General features: G+C 41.2%; 1 long non-coding RNA gene across 1 annotated transcript in view; it reads right to left on the bottom strand.

Moving 5' to 3' along the window:
* Positions 1 to 18,110, bottom strand: part of LOC122456279 — a 95,339-nt gene extending 77,229 nt beyond the window's left edge. Inside the window, exon 1 of the long non-coding RNA XR_006275089.1 lies at positions 18,030 to 18,110. This is a non-coding gene — a long non-coding RNA (uncharacterized LOC122456279). The remainder of the gene's footprint in view (positions 1 to 18,029) is intronic.
* Between the last annotated feature and the right edge of the window lie 8,627 nt (positions 18,111 to 26,737).

Below are 26,737 nucleotides of genomic sequence, written 5' to 3'. Positions count from 1 at the left end.
CTCCAGTGTTCATCCAGACCACACCACATGATCCATTGTCTACAGCCAAGCTGTACGATACAAATGCATTTGCTCCAACCCCTCAGACAGATACAAACACCTACAAGATCTCTATCAAGCATTCTTACAACTACAGTACCCACCTGCTGAAGTGAAAAAACAGATTGACAGAGCCAGAAGAGTACCCAGAAGTCATCTACTACAGGACAGGCCCAACAAAGAAAACAACAAAACGCCACTAGCCATCACCTTCAGCCCCCAACTAAAACCTCTCCAACTCATCATCAAGGATCTACAACCTACCCTGAAGGATGACCCATCACTCTCTCAGATCTTGGGAGACAGGCCAGTCGTTGCTTACAGACAGCCCCCCAACCTGAAGCAAATACTCACCAGCAATCACACAACACACAACAGAACCACTAACCCAGGAACCTATCCTTGCAACAAAGCCCGTTGCCAACTCTGTCCACATATCTATTCAGGGGACACCATCATAGGGCCTAATCACATCAGCCACACTATCTAAAGGTGCCACAAGTACTCCTTTTCTTTTTGCGAATCCAGACTAACACGGCTGCTACTCTGAAAACTATCAGAGGCTCATTCACCTGCACATCTACCGATGTGATGTATGTCATCATGTGCCAGCAATGCCCCTCTGCCATGTACATTGGTCAAACTGGACAGTCTCTACGTAAAAGAATGAATGGACACAAATCAGACATCAAGAATTATAACATTCAAAAACCAGTCGGAGAACACTTCAATCTCTTTGGTCACTCAATTACAGACCTAAAAGTGGCAATTCTTCAACAAAAAAGCTTCAAAAACAGACTCCAATGAGAGACTGCTGAATTGGAATTAATTTGCAAACTGGATACAATTAACTTAGGCTTGAATAAAGACAGGTAGTGGATGGGTCATTGTACAAAATAAAACTATTTCCCCATGTTTATTCCCCCAACCCCCCACTGTTCCTCAGACGTTCTTGTCAACTGCTGGAAATGGCACACCTGGATTATCGCTACAAAAGATTTTCCCGTCTCCCCCGCTCTCCTGCTGGTAATAGCTCACCTTAAGTGATCACTCTCATTACAGTGTGTATGGTAACACCTATGTTCTCTATGTATATAAATCTCCCCACTGTATTTTCCACTGAATGCATCCGATGAAGTGAGCTGTAGCTCATGAAAGCTTATGCTCAAATAAATTTGTTAATCTCTAAGGTGCCACAAGTACTCCTCAGCATCTCAAGTGTTATTGAAATCAATTGGATTGCATGGGTATGAATGAGAGCAGTATGTGAGCTAATGTATAGTGTATTATGTACACAGCACCAATAATATTTATCCTATGTAACTATACATTATATTATAGTTACTTATGGTTTTTTATATGTAGGTGGCTACTAAATTGTATTATAGGTCCTTTGTAATTTAAACTAATAACCCAGTCTTTTTCTTCTAGTACTTTGTCTAAGTATATTATGTGTAATTTATCATAGCCCAAATTTTTGATAGAGGCAGCAATACAATCTCCATAGTTGTTATATACACTACCAAGGGAAGTCCTTATTTAGTCCTCTCCACTAGTCTCTAAAGTGAACTTTTACCATTTCTCCACCTCTTTTCCAATTAAAAAAACAAGAGAGACTGTTAGAGGCACCAAAAGCAATGCTGATCAAGGAAAAATTCTTTTTAAGAAGTATCTGTTATTTAAATTTTCAATTTCAGCCTGTGCAAAAACTATTCATATTATGTTACTTATGCAGATCAGTCCCTTTTAGAAAGTTCTCTAATCTGCACAGTTATGTACAATGGGATTTACCTCAACAAATTCTAGCACTGGGAGGGAAAGTACATTTGGTAAATCATAGTACTGCCAAAGAGATGGTTTGATTTTCTTGTTTATTTTTAAATCTGCTTTTGGCAAGAACAGACTTTCAGTATTTTTTTTCTTGACTGTCATTTTAACAACACTGATTTGATAAATATTTCAAGGGAGAAATGGGTATGTATACCCTTTCAAAGTCCCTTATTAATTCCCTACAAAATTGACAAGAATTAGTGGCAAAGAGAAGGCAAATTCATATATAAAAATTAATTTCAGACAGAACATACTTCATTCAATTTGTACCTCTATTTGGAGAATACAGTAGGCTGATTTTGCAATTATCTGCATTGCTCTAACTCAGGCTTGTTTTCATTAGGAAAAAAAACTGAGTGTTAATGCTTTCTGTTCAATTGACAACGAAATATTAAAAATCAGTGCACTAAAAAAAGATTTACAACTTGGGATATGAATCAAATAGGGGTTATTACAATGTCAAATTGAAGGAGTTTAACAGATAGATGAAGGTGGGTTTTGATGTTTCTGACACAGCATCTCAAATGTTGTTTGTCAGAATGAAAGAAGCAGCCTGAAGAAAAACCACAAAGATTTCAAACTTCAAGTCACAGTCATCAGTGGCAATTTTACATTGTTTTTGTTATGTTGGGACATTGCATCAGCCAATGGAAAACTAATGAACAAGAAACTTGTCACCTGGAAGGCTGGGAAAATGAGTTCTTCTTACACTGTCCATTCAAAGGTAGAGGTTCACTTCCTGACCTCAATAGAAAGTGACACCTAATTTGGCAGCTTCTGTTTCTTGGAACCCAAGAGAATAAAATTGTCTTGGTAACATCAGACATGCAATTGAAGTTCAGTCAGGATGGAATTCACTTTGTTGACTGTCATGAGCTGCTCAGGTCTTTGACACTGGATGCAATTTACATTTTTGTGTTTTGCAGTTAGTATCTATCAAAAACTTTTGTCTCACAAAGTAATTTTACTATTAGGCTAATGCATCTGAAAGCACCATTCCACAGCTTTAGAAAAATAAACAAAAGCACAGCATATAAAAATCTAAAGCTTTATTTGCTACAACTACATTGTTTATATAACACTTGTAGTTTCATACGGTTCTAGAATAAGACAGGTGGGACTCACTCTGTTATTGTAAATGGTTTTCAAATGCATCAGCAAACAATGCATTTAAACTGTACCAATGTGTACTGCACAAAGTTACAGTTCCATTGGCAGGCAATACAGTAGTTACGCAGAAATGAAAGTGCCCTACAATACCACCACCTTTTAAAGAAAGGCGGAAAAAGTATACTGCCTTGCAGCATACAACATCAATCCCTATGTTCCTAACGGATTCCAAATTCAGACTTGTCAGCCCAATGACTTCAGTGGTTATGGCAGCTTACTCAAAGGCTGATTTTGGCTCTATGTAGCTTTTGTCTTGTACCTTTGTGTTCTGGCCTTGGTTTGTAGAAAATGAAACCTTAACCCTTCCGAATAGAATCGTTCCTTACTGAAATTTTTTGCCCATTTTCAAAAATGACCTTTAACCTCAAATGTACACAAGTAGCTTGCATGTGCAATTACCATATTTGCATGTGCAAATGGATACATGCAGGCACAAAACAAGGTAGGTAGGCACCTGACTATCCACTTTGCAGACACACAAACCATCTGTTTGTATGTGGTGATTTGGTAAACACGTGCACAAAATTTGTGTTCGCAAATACTGAAACTGTCTAAAACTTTGGCCTTAGACTTCTTCACACTCAACTTATATTACTCTTCTTTCTAGAAAGATTTTTGGAGTAGAGCTTTAACACTGGAAAAAGCAATACCATAAATGGAGCATGGATACTAATGGCTTTCGAAAGTTGCGTCACCACTGGCTTTGCAGAAGAAGCCAGAGGGAGTGACACACAAGACCCTGGAAAGGGACTACTGAAGTCTACATTACAACAGCCCATAAACTTTCCAAATGATTTTCAAAATTCATAAAATAGAAATTATTGTTCTCTCTCTCTCTCTCAGGATCCCCATATTGAACCCAAACCTACTAGACTCTCATGCCACATCCTTAGCTGCTGCACCACACCATCAACTCTGATTAACAGCCATACTGCTAAAGGCCTACAGAAGCCACACCCCAGGTCCCTGATTGGATGGACAGACTACTTTCTTACTAGGTGTTTGGATTATAAATCTGCAACAGGAAGAGGAAGCTGTTTGAGGAACAGACCATTGCCTAGAGTGCCTTGCTTCCTCACCTGACAGTACCTTATTTCCCTGCTTCCTCACCTGACAGTACCTTGCAGCCTCACCCACTTCACCTCCTCAACCCACTGTCCTGGCCCCTTGGATTGGATCTTCTGGCTATTGACCTATGAAAGATGTGAGTCCCACCATTGCCCTGGTCTTCCTCTCAGATGGACTGCCAGCTATCCGACCACCTGCTCACACTTGATTACTGCTTGGGACTGCCCCTAGCCCACCTCAGCCACCAGGCATCACAATATCACAGTAGTGCCTACAGGCCTCAGTAAGGGATCAGGGCTCCATTGTGCTAGGCACTGTTCGCACAATTGAAAAAGGCAGATGCTGCTTAGGCTCTTAGCATGTGATGAGAGACAACAGGCAAATTAAACAAACAAAAGGGGTAATAGTGAAATAAACACTATTAGTGTAAAAAACAGCAGGGAATTTTCCCAAACTTGGACCCACTGTCCAACTAGCTCCTGAATCCAGTGGTATTAGATTCTGTATAGAAATAACAAGGGCAAATAATCCTGCATTCTAGATCTTCACACAGGAATTCATCTCCTGTATGTTTTACAGTATCAATTTAATATCAGATACATTCTCTCTCGGGGACTATACCCTCTCCTTGCTGGGGGAATGAACTCAATCTAATTGTTTTTTCCATCTCTTATTAGATTTTTTTTTTTGCACATCTGTGACCTATTAAGATGTAACAGCCCTTGAGAGGAAAGTGGTTTTATTTAGAGAGAGAGAGAGAGAGAGAGAGAGTCATAGTACATACTGCATGATAGAATCGCAATATCAGCCATACTAAAACAAACTATCATTAGATTTAAACTATTTACTATTTTAATTGGAACTAGAGACTCTGCAGGAGTTTATTGATGCCATTTATATTGCAAGCCTCAACAGGGTGCTAACTTCCTCGAAATCAGAGCCAACACCTCCAGTCCCTTCTCTAAACAGAAAGATTAGCGAAATGGGAGTTGAGTTAGTGTGCTCATTTAAGAATCCATTTTGCAGGAGGACATACGAGAAGCCCAATACAATAAAAAGGAGTTTGAGATGAATGGAAATACATTTCACAAAGGCATTACATCTGCATACTCAAATTTTTAATAGGGTATTTTGGGAAATCTTTTCTTTAATCACATTTCTTTGTATTTGTTCAGTCATCTCCAGTTATCTGGTTTGGATTAATTTTAAACTTAGCAGATAGGAACACTTGATTTAGGACATGAGGACTGATAATTGTCCTCCCCATAACAGAAACAAAAGGTTTTTTTTTTAAAAAAAAGTAAGCTCTCCTTCTGATTTTGTGCAGCACCTAGCACATTTCAGTGATACCAGAAACAAATAAGAATACTTCTATGAATGAATGAATGTATGTATGTATCTGTCTAAACATTTCAGGCACACTGAGCACTATAGTATCTAGAAGCCACACACATAATTAAGAATCATATAACTTGTCCATAAGAGACAGTTGTCCTACTCCTTGGAACAGCTGTCATTACTGGTTATTTGAGGAAGGTCTACACAAAGAAGTTGGTCTTGAAGACTTTCAGGTGCCCACTTAGTCTGCTCTCATCTCTTGTGGGGTTCCAGAGTTGAGGGCCCTCTGCTGAAAACATCCTGCTCCCATTACTTCCCCCCTAGTCCTGTTGACCACACTATCCCATTTAGCAGAAATGTTTGGATAGACACTGTCAAAAGGCCAGATGCTCCGTGGCTGCCTAATGGGTGGGAAGATGCAAGATATATTCCACCCTTGCATGAGCCACCCTGCTTCCTTCCAGCTTCTCCAGGGATACAAGGAAAAGGCAGGCCCAGGGCTTACCTCCTATACACCAGACAATAGAGCAAGCTGTCCACACAGGGGACAGTAAGCTGCACTTCATGAATGGAAGGCTGCATGCCCAGGAGCTCCAAGATTTATTCTGCCTTTAACTTTTTTTATAATCAGGTTTATTTTGGGACAAATTGATAAATTAAGCGGTAATAAAGCATCAGGAACAGATGGTATTGGCTCAAGAGTTCTGAAGGAACTCAAATATGAAACTGCAGAACTGTAGTATATAACCTATTGCCTAAATCACCGTCTGTTCCTGGTGACTGACAGATAGCTAATGTAATGCTGGTTTACTTTAAAGGCTCCAGAAGCAACCCTGGCACTTGCAGGCTAGTAAGCTCAACTTCAGTACCAAGCAAATGGTTTGAAACTCTAGTAAAAAACAGAATTTCAAATACATAGATGAACAGGACACATTGTTGAAGAGTCAACACTGCTTTTGTAAAGGGAAATCATCCCTCACCAATCTATTAGAATTCTTTAAGGGGGTCAAACAAAAATGTGGACAAGAGTGATCCAGTAGATATAATGTACTTGGACATTCAGAAAACTTTTGACAAGGTCCCTCATCAAAAGGCTCAGAAGAAAAGTAAGCTGTCATGGGAAAAGAGAGAAGGTCCTCTCATGGATCAGTAACTGGTTAAGGGATGGGAAACAAAGGATAGGAATAAATGGTCAGTTTTCACAGTGGAAAAAAGAGGTTTTAAGGTGATGAGTCACTCCTGTGCTAGGTTCCAGCCAATCCACAAAATCAGGAACCGGTCTGGTGACTCTCAGGGCAGGTATATAAGCCTCACAAGTGAAACAGCAGCTAAGTCTTCTCAACATCACTTCAGGGCTTGGAACTCTCTCCCGTCTGATAATGGCAACAGATTCCTCAAGCCTTAACATATTCCAGCCCTGCTCTTGTACCTGCCCTGTTCCTGGTCCTCCTGCAGCCCTGCTCTCACTCCAGTCTCCTGCTTCCAGGTCTGACCCCTGGCTCCAACCATTAGGCCCAAATGCTACTGCTCTGATATCTAGCCCCAACTGGCACTGCTCCAACCACTAGGCCTGACTATACCCATCACAGTTTCTGACAGAGGTCACTAGCGGGGCCCTCCCAAGGATCTGTACTGGGGCCAGTTCAGTTCAACATACTCATAACTCATTTGAAAAAAGGGTGAACAATGAGATGGCAAAATTTACAGATGATACAAAATTACTCAAGATAGTTAAATTCAAAGCTCACTGAGAAGGTACAAAGGTATCTCACAAAACTGGATGTCAGGGCAACAAAATGGCAGATTTCAGAGTAGTAGCTGTGTTAGTCTGTATTCGCAAGAAGAAAAGGAGTACTTGTGGCATCTTAGAGACTAACAAATTTATTTGAGCATAAGCTTTCGTGAGCTACAGCTCACTTCATCGGATGCATTCAGTGGAAAACACAGTGGGGAGATTTATATACATAGAGAACATGAAACAATGGGTGTTACCATACATACTGTAACGAGAGTGATCACTTAAGGTGAGCTATTACCAGCAGGAGAGCGGGGGGGAAAGAACCTTTTGTAGCGATAATCAAGGTGGGCTATTTCCAGCAGTTGACAAGAACGTCTGAGGAACAGTGGAGGGAGGAAATAAACATGGGGAAATAGTTTTACTTTGTGTAATGACCCATCCACTCCCAGTCTTTATTCAAGCCTAAGTTAATTGTATCCAGAGGCTTATGCACCTGCACGTCTACCAATGTGCTATATGCCATCATATGCCAGCAATGCCCTTCTACCATGTAATTGGTCAAACTGAACAGTCTCTATGTAAAAGAACAAATGGACACAAATCAGACATCAAGAATTATAACATTCAAAAAACAGTCGGAGAACACTTCAATCTCTTTGGTCACTCAATTACAGACCTAAAAGTGGCAATTCTTCAACAAAAAAACTTCAAAAACAGACTCCAACGAGAGACTGCTGAATTGGAATTAATTTGCAAACTGGATACAATTAACTTAGGCTTGAATAGAGACTGGGAGTGGATGGGTCATTACACAAAGTAAAACTATTTCCCCATGTTTATTCCCCACCCCCCACTGTTCTTCAGACGTTCTTGTCAACTGTTGGAAATGGCTCACCTTGATTATCACTGCAAAAGGTCCCCCCAATCCCCAACCCCGCTCTCCTGCTTGTAATAGCTCACCTTAAGTGATCACTCTCATTACAGTGTGTATGGTAACACCCATTGTTTCATGTTCTCTATGTATATAAATCTCCCCACTGTATTTTCCACTGAATGTATCCGATGAAGTGAGCTGTAGCTCATGAAAGCTTATGCTCAAATAAATTTGTTAGTCTCTAAAATGGCAGATGAAATTCAGTGTTGATAAATGCAACTTAATACACATTGGAAGGCATAAACCCAACTAGACATACAAAAATGATGAGGTCTAAATTATCTATTACTACTCAATAAATATTTTTCAGTCATTGTGAATAGCTCTCTCAAAATATCTGCTCAATGTGCAGGGACAGTCAAAAAAGCTAACAAAGTATTAGGAACAGGATAAGTAAAAATATCAGACTGCCACTATCTAAATCCATGGTACACCCACAGCTTGAATACTGCATGTGGTTCTGATCTCCCATCTCAGAAAAGTCATTAGAATTAGAAAAAAGTACAGAGAAGGGCAACAAATATGATTTGGGGTATGGAACAGCTTCCATATTAGAAGAGATTTAAAAGACTAGAACTGTTCAGCTTACCAAGAGAGACAACTAAGAGGAGATATGATAGAGGTCTATAAAATCATAAATGGTGTAGAGAAAGTGAACAAGGAAGCATTATTTCCCCTTCACATAACATAAGACCCAGAGGTCACCCAATGAAACCGATAAGCAGCAGGTTTAAAAACAAACTTCTTCACACAACGCACAGTTAACCTGTGGAACTAGTTGCCGGGGAATGTTGTGATGGCCAAAAAGTATAACTGGGTTCAAAAAAGACTGAAGTTCATAGACAATAGGTCCATCAATAGCTTTAACCCAAGATGGTCAGGGATGCAACCCCCTGCTCTAGATGTCCCTAAACCTCTGATTGCTAGAAGCTGAGATTGGACAATGGGGGAAATGTATCACACAATATATTTCCCTGTTTAGAGGGAATGAACAGAAGCATCTGGCACCAGCTACTGTCAGAAGATTGGATTCTGTGCTAGATAGACCATTGGTCTGCCCCAGTATGGCAGTTCTTGTGTTAAATTAAGCTCTTTTCTGTTTCTTTTTATTTGTAACTGAAGATACTGCAGGAGTTTATTGTTACTGTTTGTTTTACAGAGCAGGGACTGAAACTCCAGTCTGGGGATGTTTGATTTTATTTTGCAGCATGTTAGTACGCTGTTGGGGCTTGTAACAATATGCTCCCTTAGGGAAAATGCTGTGTCTCTGAAGTGGCACATCTCCTCACTGACCCTTACCACAGCCTGTACCTAGAAGGCACAATCGAGCACTAAACTTAGGCCTTACCCCCCAACAGGGGTCTTAAAAATTCAAACCTAGATCTTGCATCAAATGGGGCAAATAATGCTGAAACTGTGTCATGGCCACTCATCTATCTTTATTGCTTAGAAGCCAAGCTTCTTCATGTTGTACAGTTGTTTCCACATGGATTCACCTTCGGTACAGTTGCAGCTATCTATCCTGGACGTAACAAAAGTGAGGATCACAAGTAGCTAGGTCCACATTTGAGATGGAGAAGCATTTTTCTGGTCAGCTGGAGGTGGGAGAAAGAATTTGTTACCACTGTAAGATGCAATGTGTAAGTAATTAATTAGGGCACAGGTATAAGCATGCCACAAAGGCACCTTGCCTGCATACTCAGGACAGTACATGTACCAGAACAGCACGTCAGCATTTGTGGTTTGCACAAGTTTAACTACAACATATTTACACTAGTGAACATTTCCTTAATGTAAACAGAGCCTTATATAATAACTGAAACACACAAGCACCAGCTAGCCACATGGGGAGATGCAAAGCTATGCAGAAATTTGGGTGGAGGTGTTTCGTTATTAGCCATATAGAAGTAATTTATCATACTATATAATTAGCCCTACATACAGCTTAAGACTTCTGTTAATTTTAACCCTTTTATTTTAAAGGAAGTATGTGCACTTTCAGTGACCCAAAAAACAGCTTTGGATTGTAGTCCTTCAATACTGCCACCTGCTTCTCACCCGGAAATTCATGTCTGTTTATATTTTCAACTCAGGTTTTCAAGATTTCATAATCTTCTTTAGGATGACATTTTCCATAGAGAATCTGAATACAGCAGTCTGAAGTTTTCCTACTAAGCTTCCAAACCAGGTAAAAATAAATTTGGGAACGTTTGAGGGAACCTACGCAAAGGTTCAAGAGAACACGAGTTTGCATAAAGTTTTGGGTAGTGAGGATTCTAAGCCAAAATTCCATGTATGAATACTGCTGAACTTTGGGAGTGTTCCAAATGCCAACCTCGAACCAAAATCCACCGATAGCCCTAACAATATAATGGGGCAAACCAAAATTCTAGATCTGAACATCACTGATCTTTGAGGTGTTCAAAATCCATCACTCAAGCTTGATGGAAACTCAATAGTTTTAAACTGATATTAAAAGCTTGCACTTGATCTCCATAAATTGATCTAGCTGAGATTTGTTTAGCTCTAGCGCTGCACTCTGAAGCACAATTTTGCTTTTATAGTTTTTACATATTGAACAATCAGTTTGATCATTATAAGCCATTTAGACTTAAAATATATACCTCTACCACAGGCGTTATGATAGCAAAGCAGATATTATCCTTAAGGCCAAATGCCATTTGCCAAATGCACTCATGGAAGTGGTCCCTCTGAAGTCAATGAGAATAGTCATGGAGCAGTAAGGCAATCAGAATTTGGCCTTGTTTTAAGGAACAATTTGTGCAGTAGAGAGCTTATCACATACCTGCTGAAATCAGTGGAAAGATTTCCAAGACCTCGCTTTAAGACAAATGAAGACATTTTAAAGCAATTAGTCCATAATGGATCTGGGGAACAAAATAATCAAGAGGTGTGTGATTGGCAAACAATTGTCATGCATGCGCCATTGAACTTTTTCCCCCAAAGGACTTTTCACTGTGCATACCAATATGACATTTTAAAATGGTCTAAAAATGTATTTACTGCATATAACACATAGTAACAGCTGCAACAGGCATTTTCTGTGACTTAGAGACGGGAGAAATGACAATCAGGTCAGTTGCTTTTTTTTTTTTTTTTTTTTTTAAAGTACCACTGAAGACACCACAGACCTTAACACACACCCTGAAATGTACCAGAAATACAGACACAGGTGGTGGGAATTTTCTCCCTTTCACTTTTGACTGATGGCAGAGACTCTTTCCCAGCTACCTCCACAGGCCCAGCTCTCTCCCTGCTGCATCCCAGGCAGTGACCCCAGTTGCTTTCTCTGGAGACTGTCCCTGCCTCAGTCTAGCCACCTCTTCCCACAGCTGCCGGCTGACTGTCCTCAGGATCTCAGCATCCGTAGAGGAGGGCAAGACTGCAGCTGGATGCTCACCATTGCTCCTTTCCAGTGCAGCACTATATAAAGAACAAAGGGAGAAGGTAGAAACTGCCTTCATGGGCTGCAGGTCCCCACTCCACACCGACAGTACAAGCAGTAAAGCAGCCCAGCAGAAAGCAAATGCTGCAGCAGCCACTGTTGGTGGCAGCCTGACCTGCAGTCCAGCCTCTGCATCTCAGGCTGCCATGAGCACCAGCTGGCCACAGAAGCCAGAACTGCAGTGTCAGTTCCAGCTCAGCCTGAAATCCTCAGCTGACTGGGAAGTTCTTGGCTGCAGTGTTGTTGTAGCCACATTAGTCCCAGGATATTAGAGAGACAAGGTTGGTGAGGTCATATCTTTTATTGGACCAACTTCTGTTGGAGACAGAGACAGGCTTTCAAACAGCTCTTTTTCAGGTCTGGGGACTTCTTCCATGATCACAAAAGGCAAATACATCAGACCCCATTTTTACACCATGGAAGAATAAGGAAGGGCTCTACCACCTTTCCCCTTGTCTTTCATTGCTTTTTTTGCTTTGTGTAACCATAGATTTCTGTGTTTGTACAGAGAGGGAAGGTTTTTACTAATCCCATCTCTTCTCAGTATATAAATAACTTGAACACATGATATAAAAAGTCACCATGAATGAATTTTTCACATAAAAGTCTAGTAGGCATTTCACTGCTTGTTGCTGCAGTATGTTCTATTCTCTCCAAGAAATCCCTTATGCTAAAAGATTTCGTAACAGTTCCTTTGGTAATAAGCTCTTTTTCACAAATTTAACGTGCTGTCTCCATCCAGTGGTGAAGTTATAAAATGCCTTCTGTTCTGTGGTTTCAATTTTTCAGCAGACAGTTGTATATGTGAAATATTTCTCTGTGGATATCTTGTACTGATCCTAAAATTCAGCTATTGTAAATTAAATCACTGGCTGTTACTGGTACCTAAACATACAAATTCCATATATTATAATTGGTATTATTTTGCAGTATAGCGGAGTGGTAGCAACAATAATTACTATTGCATAAGCATTTCAATTCTAGCCTTTCAACATCCCCATTTTCAGCCATTATAACTTTCATTATTCAACCTGACATTTTCCTGCCTCCTTAGTCTCTGTCCCAAAAGAATTTCCCCTCCTTACAAATTGCACAAAAAAAAAAAAAGGGTTCACCTGTTATGGAGTATTGGGAGAGTTTAAAAAAACGATTTCTTTCATTATAAAAAAATACTTCCTGACCTTATTAAAAAAACCACATTAGCACCCAAATTGGTGGTGATTGAAAGCTGAAGTAGCCCTTAATAAGAATTACCCATGTGTGCTCTGGTAAAAATGTTTTTTGATTTATTACTTTTTATTTTTGGTAGCACCTACAAATGTGTGCAAACCTTAGCAAGCACAAAAAATGGCAAATTCCCTGCCCATGGAATAATTGTGTGAGGAGCCTCTGAATTTCTCCCCATCACCACCACCACATAGTTTTTAATAATTTTTGGAGCAAAAGTAGCCTGCATTGCAAATACAACTGAGGCTAATTTAGCTGCATAGTCAAAAATGTAGTAAATCCAGACAATGAAGGTGTCAGGACTCTGCAGGAGCTCCTCTCCTTCCATGCACATCTTGTAAAGTGAGTGGTGACTCTGGCAAGGACCCACCCTGTTGTAAAACTAGGCAAATATCTAAATGAGTTGATGTATCCACAGGAAGACCTCTGCATACCCCCCTCTCCCCAGGTATGCATACCCCTGGGTGAGAACCACTGGTTTATTGCACACAGACTTTTCTTTTAAAAAACTGCTCCCTGATGTCTTTGAACTATCAACTACCTTTTCAGGTTTGCCCAAGAGCTCATCTAATACCTGATGATTTGCTCTCTCAGACCTCTGCCTAGCCAACTTCATCATTTAATTAATTCTCTTCCTCTTCTAGAATCCTATGTTAAGAATTTTTAAGAATCCTACATTTTCAAAATTCCATGGTCATAATTGGCATGATGTGCAGTTATAGCTGCAGTAATTGCACATATAAATTATACAATGCAGCTCTGAAAGTTTGGGCCTCAAATACTCAATAAAGCATTTCAATCTCGAACTTGCAATTTTATTCCCATGGAATGTTCTTTCACATGCATCTAACCCCACTGGATAAAGTTCATTAGCTAGCTGTTTCTGCTTTCAACATAATTGGTAAGATAGTCCACAGTGCTGGAATTTAAAATATCATTAACACCTCACTGAGATGAACAGGGAAGTTCACAGTTCATACCTTCCTCATGGTCATGTCTCAATCCGTCTATCTTGTCAAGCTTTTAGGATGTGAACTGATCAAGCAGAAGGACTAGAAATAGCTTTATTTTTAAATTAAAACTAATCCCACTGTAGACTGTACATTGGGAATTCCCATAGCACATGTTTCTAGTGGCCCAAGGCATCTATAATTAGTCTCCTCTGTAAGGAGATCAAGAGGATGGTCATCCGTTGTGTCTTTTGTTTTGTTCTTGCCATAACATAATAGGAAGAAGCCACCTGATTAATAGTGGTGTACAAATAATCATGTTCCATAATTATATACATAACATGCAAGGCCTAGCTACATATGCACACCGCTGCTCTGGTAAGTTTCTGAACACAGAGCTACTACAGGGATCAGACTATTTAAAAGAATACTACCCAGTTACTGAACACTACATCACCCCATCTGAAAACAGGGATACTATTGTGATGGGATCCCCGGGGTGCAGCCTGGGACTGGGACCATTGTGCACCCTTAACTCTCCCCAACGCATCATCAAGCATCTACAACTTCTCCTGAAGGACGACCCATCACTCTCACAGGTCTTGGGAGACAGGCCAGTCCTTGCTTACAGACAGCCCCCCAACCTGAAGCAAATACTCACCAGCAACCACACAACACACAACAGAACCACTCACCCAGAAACCTATCCTTGCAACAAAGCCCGTTGCCAACTCTGTCCACATATCTATTCAGGGGACACCATCATAGGGCCTAATCACATCAGCCATACTATCAGAGGCTCATTCACCTGCACATCTTCCAATGTGATATATGCCATCATATGCCAGCAATGCCCTTCTACCATGTAATTGGTCAAACTGAACAGTCTCTACGTAAAAGAATAAATGGAGACAAATCAGACGTCAAGAATTATAACATTCAAAAACCAGTCGGAGAACACTTCAATCTCTTTGGTCACTCAATTACAGACCTAAAAGTGGCAATTCTTCAACAAAAAAGCTTCAAAAACAGACTCCAATGAGAGACTGCTGAATTGGAATTAATTTGCAAACTGGATACAATTAACTTAGGCTTGAATAGAGATTGGGAGTGGATGGGTCATTATACAAAGTAAAACTATTTCCCCATGTTTATCCCCCACCCCCACCGTTCCTCAGACATTCTTGTCAACTGCTGGAAATGGCCCACTTGATTATCACTACAAAAGGGTCCCCCTCCCCACTCTCCTGCTGGTAATAGCTTGCCTTAAGTGATCACTCTGGTTACAGTGCGTATGGTAACACCCATTGTTTCATGTTCTCTATGTATATAAATCTCTCCACTGTATTTTCCACTGAATGCATCCGATGAAGTGAGCTGTAGCTCATGAAAGCTTATGCTCAAATAAATGTGTTAGTCTCTAAGGTGCCACAAGTATTCCTTTTCTTTTTGTGGATACAGACTAACACGGCTGCTCTTCTGAAACCAATGCTTTGCTAGTGATAAGCAGAAAAGCCCTCCAGCTCCGGTTATCACTCAAGCACAGCCGCATTTGGAGCCCCACACTCAGCTACATTGCACGAACGCTCCCTGAGCCACTCATGAATTACACAGAGAAAGGCACTAGCCAAATATCCGCAGCTCCCAGCCTTATAGCTCAGGAGTATTCCATGTTGCACTGTTCAAGATGAGCAGTGCAAGTTTATTAACTGGTTCATCACTTCATCGATAGAAAGTGAATATGCACCAGGATATGTAAACCTGAGCAGATTTACCAAACACTTCAAGCAAACTCAGTGGTAAATATAAATCATAAAACAATTTTATTGATTACAAAAAGATAGATTTTAAGTGATTATAAGTGATAGCCACTCTGACTTTGTGGTCTACCAAAAGAAAAGAAAATACAAGCACTCAGTCTAAACTCTCAACCCTATTAGACTGGGCAACATCTAGATTAAGCAGTTTCTCACCTCACTGGATATCGCAGTTCATAGTACACAGGTTTCACCCTTGAAACTTGGGCCAGTCTTCTCTGTTGGAGTCTTCTGAGTGTCCTTATTGCTTGCAGCATAGGTGGGGGCGGGGGGGAAGAGGAGAAGAGGCCAATCATGAGGCCACTGTGTTCTGTATTATACCCTTAGTCCATGTGTCTGGAGAACACAAGTCCAGGCATTTCTGGTGGGCATCGCTGAGTCACAAGGTGAAGCAAGAGTGTCTCCTGTGAGTGAACCATTGAATTGTAACTCCTCTGCTGGACTATGACTGGTGATGTCTGTTCAGCATCCACCCAAGGACATTGGGTGCCTCTTCCCTTGTCATTGTCTCTGGGCAGCTAGTATCTGGGCGCTTCCCAAACCCACAGCATATTTTAGTGAAAATCGTACAACACAGTTCTTATAATTTTTACATGCATTAAATGATACACCTATTTAGATGGAACAATGGCTTTCAGCAGATCATAACCTTTCCCATGATACCTCACATGGCATGCTTTATATTCAATATCACAATTACATGTAAATGAGGAATATGAGGGTAACAGGGTGCTCCCCAGGCATAGAATATCACAACTGAGTCACTAATAACCCTAGCGATTGGTGAACCAGTTTGCAAAAAATAGCAGCTGACCCAAAACCTAATCATAACCTCAAAACAAACATTTTTCGAAGTGTGGAGATGTCCGTTACTTTATATATAAAAAAAAAAAAAGTGTGCAGGAGTAAATGCAGGACATATAAAACATCTGGTGAGCGAGCCTGCTTATATGAGATTTTCTGACCCATTCTGCAGACTCAGGAGATCTGATTTCAAATTTTTGGGTGATCATTCAATCCAAATAATCTGAACCTTTTGCATGTCTCTCATAACTGTCCAAAATGTGTGTGGTTTTAGCTTCAGGGCATGCTATTCCAGTTTATCCATTCCTACACTACTGAACCATTAATCCCAACCATGTGATCTTCCACCTTGCTGGCTGTGAAAACACAGAAAGTATTTTTCTCTGATTCCCTTATCCCCAGGCAGTTGCTGAAACTTGCAATGAAACTGAGAGTACAGACTAAAAAAGATTGTATGTGAAAATGATGTTGGTAATGTCACATCAAAATATTTTTGTTTCATAAAGTTTTCCAGAGCTCCAGAAAGGAACAGCAACTAAGGAGCAGTTGACTTTTTAAATGTAAGTGCAAATGCCAGGGTGTTATATGCATGTGTATGTTTCAGCTCTTATAGCTCCTACATAGTGTCTGCCTATTTCTCAATCCCCTCAATCATAATGACAGTAGAATTTTTTTATGAAAAATTGTAAAGCACTCAGCACCTTCATTACAGATAAAATACTGCCATTGCTAAATTGCACAAAACCAAATATAGCCAGGATATGCTGCAATACTAAGGAACTGGTGTAAACATTCAACTTTATTTCCTCATTCAATCACCTGATCTGGCTACAGATGACAAAAATCAATATTCCCATCACCTGACAATCAGTCTTCACTGCCTCTACAACGAGTTATGTTTTAAAGCAGGTTAAAAACAACTTGAGTCATAAAAATGAAAATGTTTGATGTTTAGTGGATATTAAGAAGGGGCTTTTTTCCCCTTTTTAACACGTGGACTGATTGCTGGAACAAGTTAACATACACATCATCAATCGCATCTCCAGCGTGGCTATATGCTTCTTTGGTTAGGGAGCAAGATTTAACAGGCCAGAGGAGGAGCATTTCAGCTCTCAACTGTTGCTTGATAAAGCAATAAGACAGAGCTATTTTGGAAATCGTTTCTTTTCAGGCATATTGAGGGGGAAATGGAATTTGGGCAGATAGCAAGTTTTACCTTAAGGGTTTGTAAGAAGGCACTTTACTCAACACTGGAAGGCACCCCTTTTTAGCAATTCTGGGGATTAGCTACACCTAGTTCAGCACTTACTTTCTTCTCTTCCACTGTTACTGCAACTCAATGAGCAGAAGTAGAGCCACATGGCCACTTCATGACTCAGCCCTCTATCCAGGTCACACTGTGATTACCCCTTCCAGGAAGGGAGGTCTTTCAAAGTCTGCCTGCACAATGTCAGGCAGTCCTCGCACCTGCTGCCATGACTATATCACTTCCACAATGTTTCAGGCAATCTTCCCATTCACTGTACTAAGCAACAGCACTCTGCAGTGGATGGTATGGGAACCCAGACTTATCCTCTACCCTGGGGTCCAGTCCAGGACCTTGTAGCAAGCACAGTCTGGGTCCTCACCAACTTTATTGCTCTCTTACCTGCTTCTCCTTCACTAACCTTCCTAATCTCTCTCTCTCTCTCTCTCTGGCCTACTAGGTAAACCCTTCCTCATGTGTTCCTGAACCCCCCAGGGAGACAGCAGGGAGAAAAATTGCATTCTATCGCCTGTTGCCTGTCTCCTAGCTTTTTGGAAGCCTTGCCTGTTCCCTCACAGATGAGCTTCCTTCTAATTATTGCCCTCCAGCCTAAATCTTACCCTTGCATCTTAATTGGCTGATTGAGCCACCTGGCCTAATTAAACTCAATATGCGTGGCGGGGGGGGGGGGGGGGAGGAAGCACACCCTAGGACAGGGTTCAATCCTAGAAGGTGCTGTACTCCTCATTAAAAGGTCCCCAAACTCCCAATGGCTTGACACAATACTGTAGCAGCACAGGGCTCCCAAGTTACAGATATCTATGTTCCTGGAAAGTAAGAAAAAAGTCAGTGCAGGAACTGGGAAGCCAGAAGCATCTCAGCTGGAATTGGGTACAGCTGCTGTCCTTTAGCAAGGGGAGCACTGGCTGAGGGAAATGTGCAATCTCTGAGCAGCCAGATGGGCCTTTGGGCAGTTTGGAAGTATCTCCAGCACACAGGAGGAGATCCCAGGTAGTAAACAGATCCAGTGAGAGCTTCATGGAAGCAAACCAGCCCTGAGACTCTACTACTATTTAAATTTGGGCTGCATTAAACTGAATAGTTTCTTTTTGCTGGGACACAACCCCAAGAGAGACACTGAATTACTCTCTTATAGGGGCAGTACAGGGTGGGCAGCAGCACTCCCAACAGAACTTCCACAGGGCCCCAGCCCACAAGCAGATGGAAAATAAAATACAAAGCTAATGTTTGCTGGTTGTGCAGCAGGGCCACATGCTGTTGTGTGTGAGCTGCTGAGTGCTGACTAAGTCCTCTAGGGCGATAATACCTTGAGCCTCCTTGGGTGTAACATTACTGAAGTCAGTGGATATTGACCCCTCTCAGGTGATAGGGGTATTAACCTTTTATATGAGGACTGTTGATTAATTGTAGTTAACTCATGTGACTAACTCAAAAAAATTAATCCCAATTTTAAAAAATGATTGTGATTGATCGCAGTTTTAATCACACTGTTAAACAATAGAATACCAACAGAAATGTATTAAATATTTTGGATGTTTTTCTACATTTTCAAATATATTACAACACAGAATACAAAGTGTACACTCACTTTATATTATTCATTATAAATATTTGCACAGTAAAATGACAAAAGAAATAGCATTTTTCAATTCACCTCATACAAGTACTTTAGTGCAATCTCTTTATCATGAAAGTGCAACTTACAAATGTTGAATTTTGTTATACAACAGCACTAAAAAACAAAATAATGTAAAAAACTTTAGAGCCTACAAGTCCACTTGGTCCTACTTCTTGTTCACCCAGTCGCTGATACAAACAAGTTTGTTTACATTTACAGGAGATAATACTGCCTGCTTCTTATTTACAATGACACCTGAAATTGAGAACAGGCATTCGCATGGTACCTTTGTAGCCAGCATTGCAAGTTATTTATTTATGTGCCAGATGTGCTAAATCAGGGGTGGGCAAACTTTTTGGCCCGAGGGCCACATCTGGAAATGGAAATTGTATGGCAGGCCATGAATGCTCACAAAATTGGGGTTGGGTGCAGGGTGGTGAGTGAGGGCCCTGCTTGAGGGTGCAGACTTCAGGGTGGGGCCAGAAATGAGGCGTTCAGGGGCTCTGGGCTGGGGTGGAGAAGTGGGGTGGGACTGGAGATGAGGAGTTTGGGGTGTAGGAGGGTGCTCTGGGCTGGGATCAAGGGGTTTGGAGGACGGAGGGGGATCAGGGCTGGGGCAGGGGATTTGGGGCATAGGGAGAGGCTCAGGGGTGCAGGCTCCAATTGGCACTTACCTCAAGTGGCTCCTGGAAGCAGTGGCATGTCCCTTCTCCAGTTCCTATGTGGAAGAACGTCCAGGCAGCTCTGCACACTGTCCCGTCCGCAGGCACCACCCCTGCAGCTCCCACTGGAGGGGCCCATTGGAGTGTGTAGGAGCCAGAGGGGGGCTATGCTGCTGCTTCCAGGAGCCGCATGGAGCGGCCCCCAACCCTGCTCCCCGGCTGCAGTGCCAGAGCGGGGAAAGCCCCAGACCCAGCTCTGCAGCAGGAGCTCAAGGGCTGGCTTAAAACAGCTTGCAGGCCGGATCAAGCCCGCGCAGGCCATAGTTTGCCTACCCCATGCTAAATATTCATATGCCCCTTCATACTTGGGCCACCATTCCAGAGGACATGCTTCCATGCTGATGTTAAAAAAAAAATTGTTAAAAAAATTGCCTTCATTAAATTTATGACTGAACTCATATACTGAATTGTATGTCTCCTGCTCTGTTTTACCCACATTCTGCCATATATTTCATGTTATAGCAGTCATGGATGATGACCCAGCACATGTTCGTTTCACTGCAGATTAGACAAAACGCAAAGAAGGTACCAATGTGAGATTTCAAAAGAGAGCTACAGCACTCGACCCAAGGTTTAAGAATCTGAAGGGCCTTCCAAAATCTGAGAGGGACAAGATGTGGAGTATGCTTTCAGAAGTCTTAAAAGAGCAGCACTCAGATGCAGAAACTACAGAATCCGAACCACCTAAAAAGAACATCAATCTTCTGCTGGTGGAATCTAACTCGGACGATGAAAATGAACATGTATCGGTCTGCACTGCTTTTGATTGTTATCGAGCAGACCCCATCATCTGTATGAACACATCCTCCGGAATGGTGGTCGAAGCATGAAAGGACACAAGAATCTTTAGCGCATCTGGCATGTAAATATCTGTTCTCACTTTCAGGTGACATTGTAAATAAGAAGAGGGCAGCATTATCTCCTGCAAATGTAAACTAACTTGTTTGTCTGAGTGATTGGCTGAACAAGAAGTTGGATTGAGTGGACTTGTAGGCTCCAAAGTATTACAAAAAAAACCTGCATTCAAAAAAAAAAAAAGTGTACATAATTCTATATTTGGAAGTTCAACTTTCATGATAAAGAGATTGAACTACAGTACTTTTATTAAGTGAATTGAAAGATGCTATTTCTTTTGTTTTTTACAATGCAAATATTTGTAATCAAAAATAAATACAGTGAGCACTGTACACTTTGTATTCTGTGTTGTAATTGAAATCAATATATTTGAAAATGTAGAAAACATCCACAAATATTTAAATAAATGGTATTCTATTATTGTTTAACAGCACCATTAATTGTGCAATCAATCACAATTACTTTTTTTAATCGCTTGACAGCCCAATTTTACATTCCTGGCCCACATCTGTGAACTGGGACCGGGAAATAAACATCAGTTTCTTGCCAGCAATCCTGTTTGTCAGACCATTATTACACTGGGGAATTGTGATTTGTCTACCACTTTATCTTCACCCAGCCTGGATGGGTCATATACAGATTCCTTCCTCCTCCTGTGCAATGGGAAATCTCCATTCACCGTTGCCCTAACTCCTCCACAAAACACACCTGGGTTCAGTATATGTTATTTACAGCCCACCCCAGGAACCAGCCCTGTTTGAATGCATTCATTCCCTTCTGACATCCTGCTCATACAGGGTAGAGTTTAATCCTGAAAAGACTGTCAGGCCAACTAGTTGTCACCATCTAGAATGGAAGGTCAATGACAAAAGGGAATCCTCTGTGTGTGTACACACACACACACACACACACACACACACACACACACACACTTCCATATATATAGACTTTTTGATCCACAAAATTGCCTTTTCAAAACTAGTGTAATTATACTGCCAGAAGGGAACAGTACTGTATGCATATAATTATAATTGCTGGAGACATATGAAAGCACCTTAATGACTAATACACTGATTAACTAAAGAAGCTTGTAGGGCATCTTAACCACTAACCTCTGCCAATTAACTGAAGTAACTCTAGACAACTAAAAGTTCATTGACCAAAATCACTCATACTCAAGAGGATTAGGGGGTCGGAAGAATATACTGTGATTAAAAAACAGTATTTTTTCTTTGTGATGCACTAATTTTTTCTGACTTTGAATAACTCTATGCATGTCCTCTACTCAGCAAATAAACTGTAAAAAGAATAGGAATTGATATGAGTATCTAAGGCCAGAGAAGAAATATTTTGAAGTTTTCTTAAATTATCTCTTTAATAGTCTGGTTTTATTGCTTCCTAATTTACCACAGATTTTATAGATTACATGTGAAGTCAATAGGACTGGAAATCTAGATTCTAGAGAGCTCACAAATATGCACATAGAATAAAAAAATGAAAATAAAAGGAAAGCAAGTTAATCACTCTAGTGAGAAGTAAGCTAAAACTCACCTATGCAAAGAGAGAATTTACTCTGGAAAGCTGCAGTGCTGAAAGAAACCTAGTGATGATAGCAGACAGCAAATCAGACACGAGCTTATGTGAAAAAGGCTGCAAAAAAAAGACCAATGGAATTTTGGCTTGCATCCGTAGAGCATTGTGTCTCAAAGCAAAGAGGAAATAATCCAGCTCTGTTCAGAATGGAATAATGCACTCATTTTGGGACACCCCAGTGACAGAAAGATATTAACAAGTTGGAAGGAGATCAGAGAAGAGCAACAGAAACTATTTGCAGGTGGAAGAAATATTAAAAGACCTAAACATGTCTAAAGGAGTGCAATATTCTGCAAATTCTTGAAGGAAGTAAACAACAAAGGAGCAAAATTACTTAGCATGATACACAAGGGTATAACTACAAGGCAAAATGAACTGCAGGGCCCTGATGCATTACTAATCTAGTGAGACAGTTTGCCAACTTTGAGTTACAATGTTTGGTTGCATTCCTCTAACCTGGACATAAAATAGACACATGCAAAAGTAAGCTGGATAGTCTACTCATAAACCTAAACAGAGACCTTAACACAACTTTAATTACCTTACCTACACTTGTAAATTTCAAATACACAGTTACTTACCAATGGCACAAGCAAGGCTTCCTCAGCAGTGAGCTGCTTCTACCTTGCAGCCAGGCTGCACGGCTAGGGCAGGGCCAATATCTATCCTCTGCCCATCCCCTCTGGGGATTTCAGAGTGAGGGAAGGCATGTGTAATGGTCTCTGGGGGCAGAGCCAGCTCTGGGTGCAGGGCTGCCGGGAGCAAAAATCAGAGCAGCAAGGGTGGATGTTGACACTGACCCACAGGCTGGGTGGCCTGCTGAAGTGAGTCGGGGGTAGTGGTGGCCCTCCCTCCCTGGGGGCTGGCACAAGCTGCCTGGTGTCGCCAGTCACACCCCCTCCCCCCCACATACCTCTGAATGTTCCTCCTGCCCCCCTATGGGTGCTCACACCACAGTCTGAAAACCTCTGATCTAGTAAGATTGACATTTGTTATAAAATGGACATGCGAGAATCCTATATGGTATAAGTACCTGATTCCTATCTATTTGATGCTACATCTGTATGTTCCTCAAAAATTTCAGGCTCTGCCCTTTGACACAATCAGATTTCTAGTGGCTGGTTTATGCTCCAGTTTTGCTTCATGAAACTTTACAAATCATTTGTGGAAAACAGGGAGGCTTTGCTCCCTGAGACACAGCAATATTTACAAGAAGCTAAACATTTTCCTAGTATGTTGTATTCATTAAAAGGTTTGCTAGTTGTTTCATGTATGGAAATAAGTCTACAAAGGACAATCTTATAATGAGACAATGTGGGTGCGGTAATCTCTTTTACTGGACCAACTTCTTTTGGTGAGAGAGACAAGCTTTCAAACCTACACAGACCTCTTCTTTACCAACTGAAATTGGTCCAGTAAAAGATATTACCTCACCCACCTTGTCTCTCTAATATCCTGGGACTGACATGACTACAACTATACTGCACACAATCTTATGATTCTTTTAGTTATTAATTCAAACAAACTGTACTTTGAAGACATTTTTCCTTAAGCTTTTTTTTTTTGGGGGGGGGGGGAAGGTAAGTGGAGGGTAATGGTTCATTAAGTAAGTCAAGCAAAAGAAAATTCTCAGTAACTGTCATAAATATAAAGGGAAGAGTAACCACCTTTCTGTATCCAGTGCTATAAAATCCCTCCTGGCCAGAGGCAAAACCCTTTCCCTGTAAAGAGTTAAGAAGCTAAGGTAACCCTGCTGGCACCTGACCCAAAATGGCCAATGAGGGGACAAGATTCTTTCAAATCTGGAGGGGGGGAACAAAGGGTTTGGTCTGTCTATGTGATGCTTTTGCTGGGAACAGATCAAGAATGCAGTCTTATAACCCCTGTAAAGTTAGTAAGTAAGTAATCTAGCTAGAAAATGTGTTAGATTTTCTTTTGTTTAATGGCTGGTAAAATAAGCTGTGCTGGATGCAATATATATTCCTGTTTGCGTGTCTTTTTATAATTTAAGGTTCCTCTATGTTTTGAATCTGATTACCCTGTAAGGTATTTACCATCCTGATCTTACAGAGGTGATTCTTTTACCTTTTCTTTAATTAAAGTTATTCTTTTAAGAACCTGATTGATTTTTCATTGTTCTTTAGATCCAAGGGTTTGTGTTTGTGTTCACCTGTACAAATTGGTGAGGATTCTTATCAAGCCTTCCCCAGAAAAGGGGGTGTAGGACTTGGGGGATATTTTTGGGGAAGATGTCTCCAACTGGGCTCTTTCCCTATTCTTTGTTTAAAACGCTTGGTGGTGGCAGCATACGGTTCAAGAACAAGGCAAAGTTTGTACCTTCGGGGAAATTTTTTAACCTAAGCAGGTAAGAATAAGCTTAGGGGGTCTTTCATGCAGGTCCCCACATCTGTACCCTAGAGTTCAGAGTGGGGAAGGAACCTTGACAGTGACTATCAGGAAAAGCCTAATTTCAATGGATTTCTCAATGAAAGCACCTTCCAAAAGAAGAACAGTCTACCAAGAAAAGTGGTGGAAGTGTCATTGTTTGCATGTGTAAGCAGGATCTGAATGAATTCTCCCCGACAGCTAGTTGGGGAGGGGTGAGACTTCAAGAGCAAACACACTCTGCATAGGTATCCAGCAGACAGGAGCTGTGTAGCTCCAAGTGATCAACTTTGGCTGGTGTTGGGTTACAAATCACTTTAGTACTGAATGCAAGGGTAGTGGACTGTTGTTAGTAATGTTGTTATCTTTATTGTATGAGTAAAGGGGAGCAGAACTGTGCTGAGCCTATCCCGATTGAGGGATCACCCTCAGTTGAAAGGGACTTGCTAAGCCAGGGGCTCAAATGCCAGACACCTCTGAAAGTAAGGGGGGTAGGGACAGGTGTCCCTGCCAGAAGGTATAGACTCTTCCTAAGGGTTTAACCTGTTCATCCCCACTGTTCAAAGATAGAGCTAAATAGGGTATATTAGGAGTATTGTTATTGTAAGTGCTCAGGAAGAGCTGAAATCACTTGTCCTGTTGGGACAGCATTTCTCCCCAGCCTGCTAAGAGCTGAAAATCACTAAGGACTGACAATCACTAAGAGTTGTGTGGAACCTCAAGAGACTGACCTGCAGAGGTCACAGCAGAGATGTGGGTGGCAGCAGAAGGAGAACAACAGACAGCTGGCAGGAGCAGCAAGCAGGGCATTTAGCAGAGAGTAACAGCGACTGGCTGGCCACCCCACCAGAGCAGGTGTTCAAATGGCAGAGCAAGCAACGTGCCTTCTTCCCCTGGTGGGACATGAACTCACATAGATGCAGCTCTGAACCCTGGGTCCCCACTGACCAAGGACAACCACTGAGTGAGGTATGGTGAGGGAGCAGAGAAGGGGCCCAGAAAAGGAACTCTTGGTTGTAGAACTCAAGAACATGAGGCAGAAGACACTGCCCTACACACTCAGGGGTGGGCATCCTGCTCAGTTTTATATTTATGAATCCTGCTGGTGACATTTTCCCTAATGTCAGGTGACTTCCCTCTTTCCATTAAAAGTTTCTTTTCTACACTGTGCTTGCAAGTAGGGAAGTATTGCTTCTCAGAGGCACCCAGAGAGGGTGTGTAATTTCCTCAGGTTACTGGGTGGGGACTTAAGCAGGTTCTCTGTTGTATTGTTGAAGAGGACCCCCTAGGTTGCAACCCCCCAGGTTGCTGCCGGCTCCACCTGGCAGAAGGGTTACACATGTTTACTATAATTTGAATCAGAACAAATCTTCAAACCTATTCTATAAGGAAGATCTAAAGGGAGATCATGTCTTACTAATCAATTAGAGTTCTTTGAGGGGGGTCAACAAACATGTGGACAAGGGGGATCCATTGGACATAGTGTACTTAAATTTCCAGAAAGCCTTTGACAAGGTCCCTCACCAAAGGCTCTTACGTAAATTAAGTTGTCATGGGATAAGAGGGAAGATTCTTTCATGGACTGAGAACTGGTTAAAAGACATGGAACAAAGAGTAGGAATGAATGGTAAATTTTCAGAATGGAAAGGGGTAACTAGTGGCGTTCCCCAAGAGTCAGTCCTAGGACCAATCCTATTCAACTTATTCATAAATGATCAGGAGAAAGGGGTAAAACAGTAAGGTGGCAAAGTTTGCAGACGATACTAAACTGCTCAAGATAGTTAAGACCAAAGCAGACTGTGAAGAACTTCAAAAAGTTCTCACAAAATGGCAAATGAAATGTACTGTAAAGTAATGCACATTGGAAAAAATAACCCCAACTATACATACAATATGATGGGGGCTAATTTAGCTAC

The sequence above is a fragment of the Dermochelys coriacea genome, chromosome 1 (assembly GCF_009764565.3).
Source record: "Dermochelys coriacea isolate rDerCor1 chromosome 1, rDerCor1.pri.v4, whole genome shotgun sequence".
NCBI classification, from domain to species: domain Eukaryota; kingdom Metazoa; phylum Chordata; order Testudines; family Dermochelyidae; genus Dermochelys; species Dermochelys coriacea.
The sequence above is the reverse complement of the archived record's forward strand: the minus strand, read 5'-3'. Positions and strand labels throughout refer to the sequence as shown.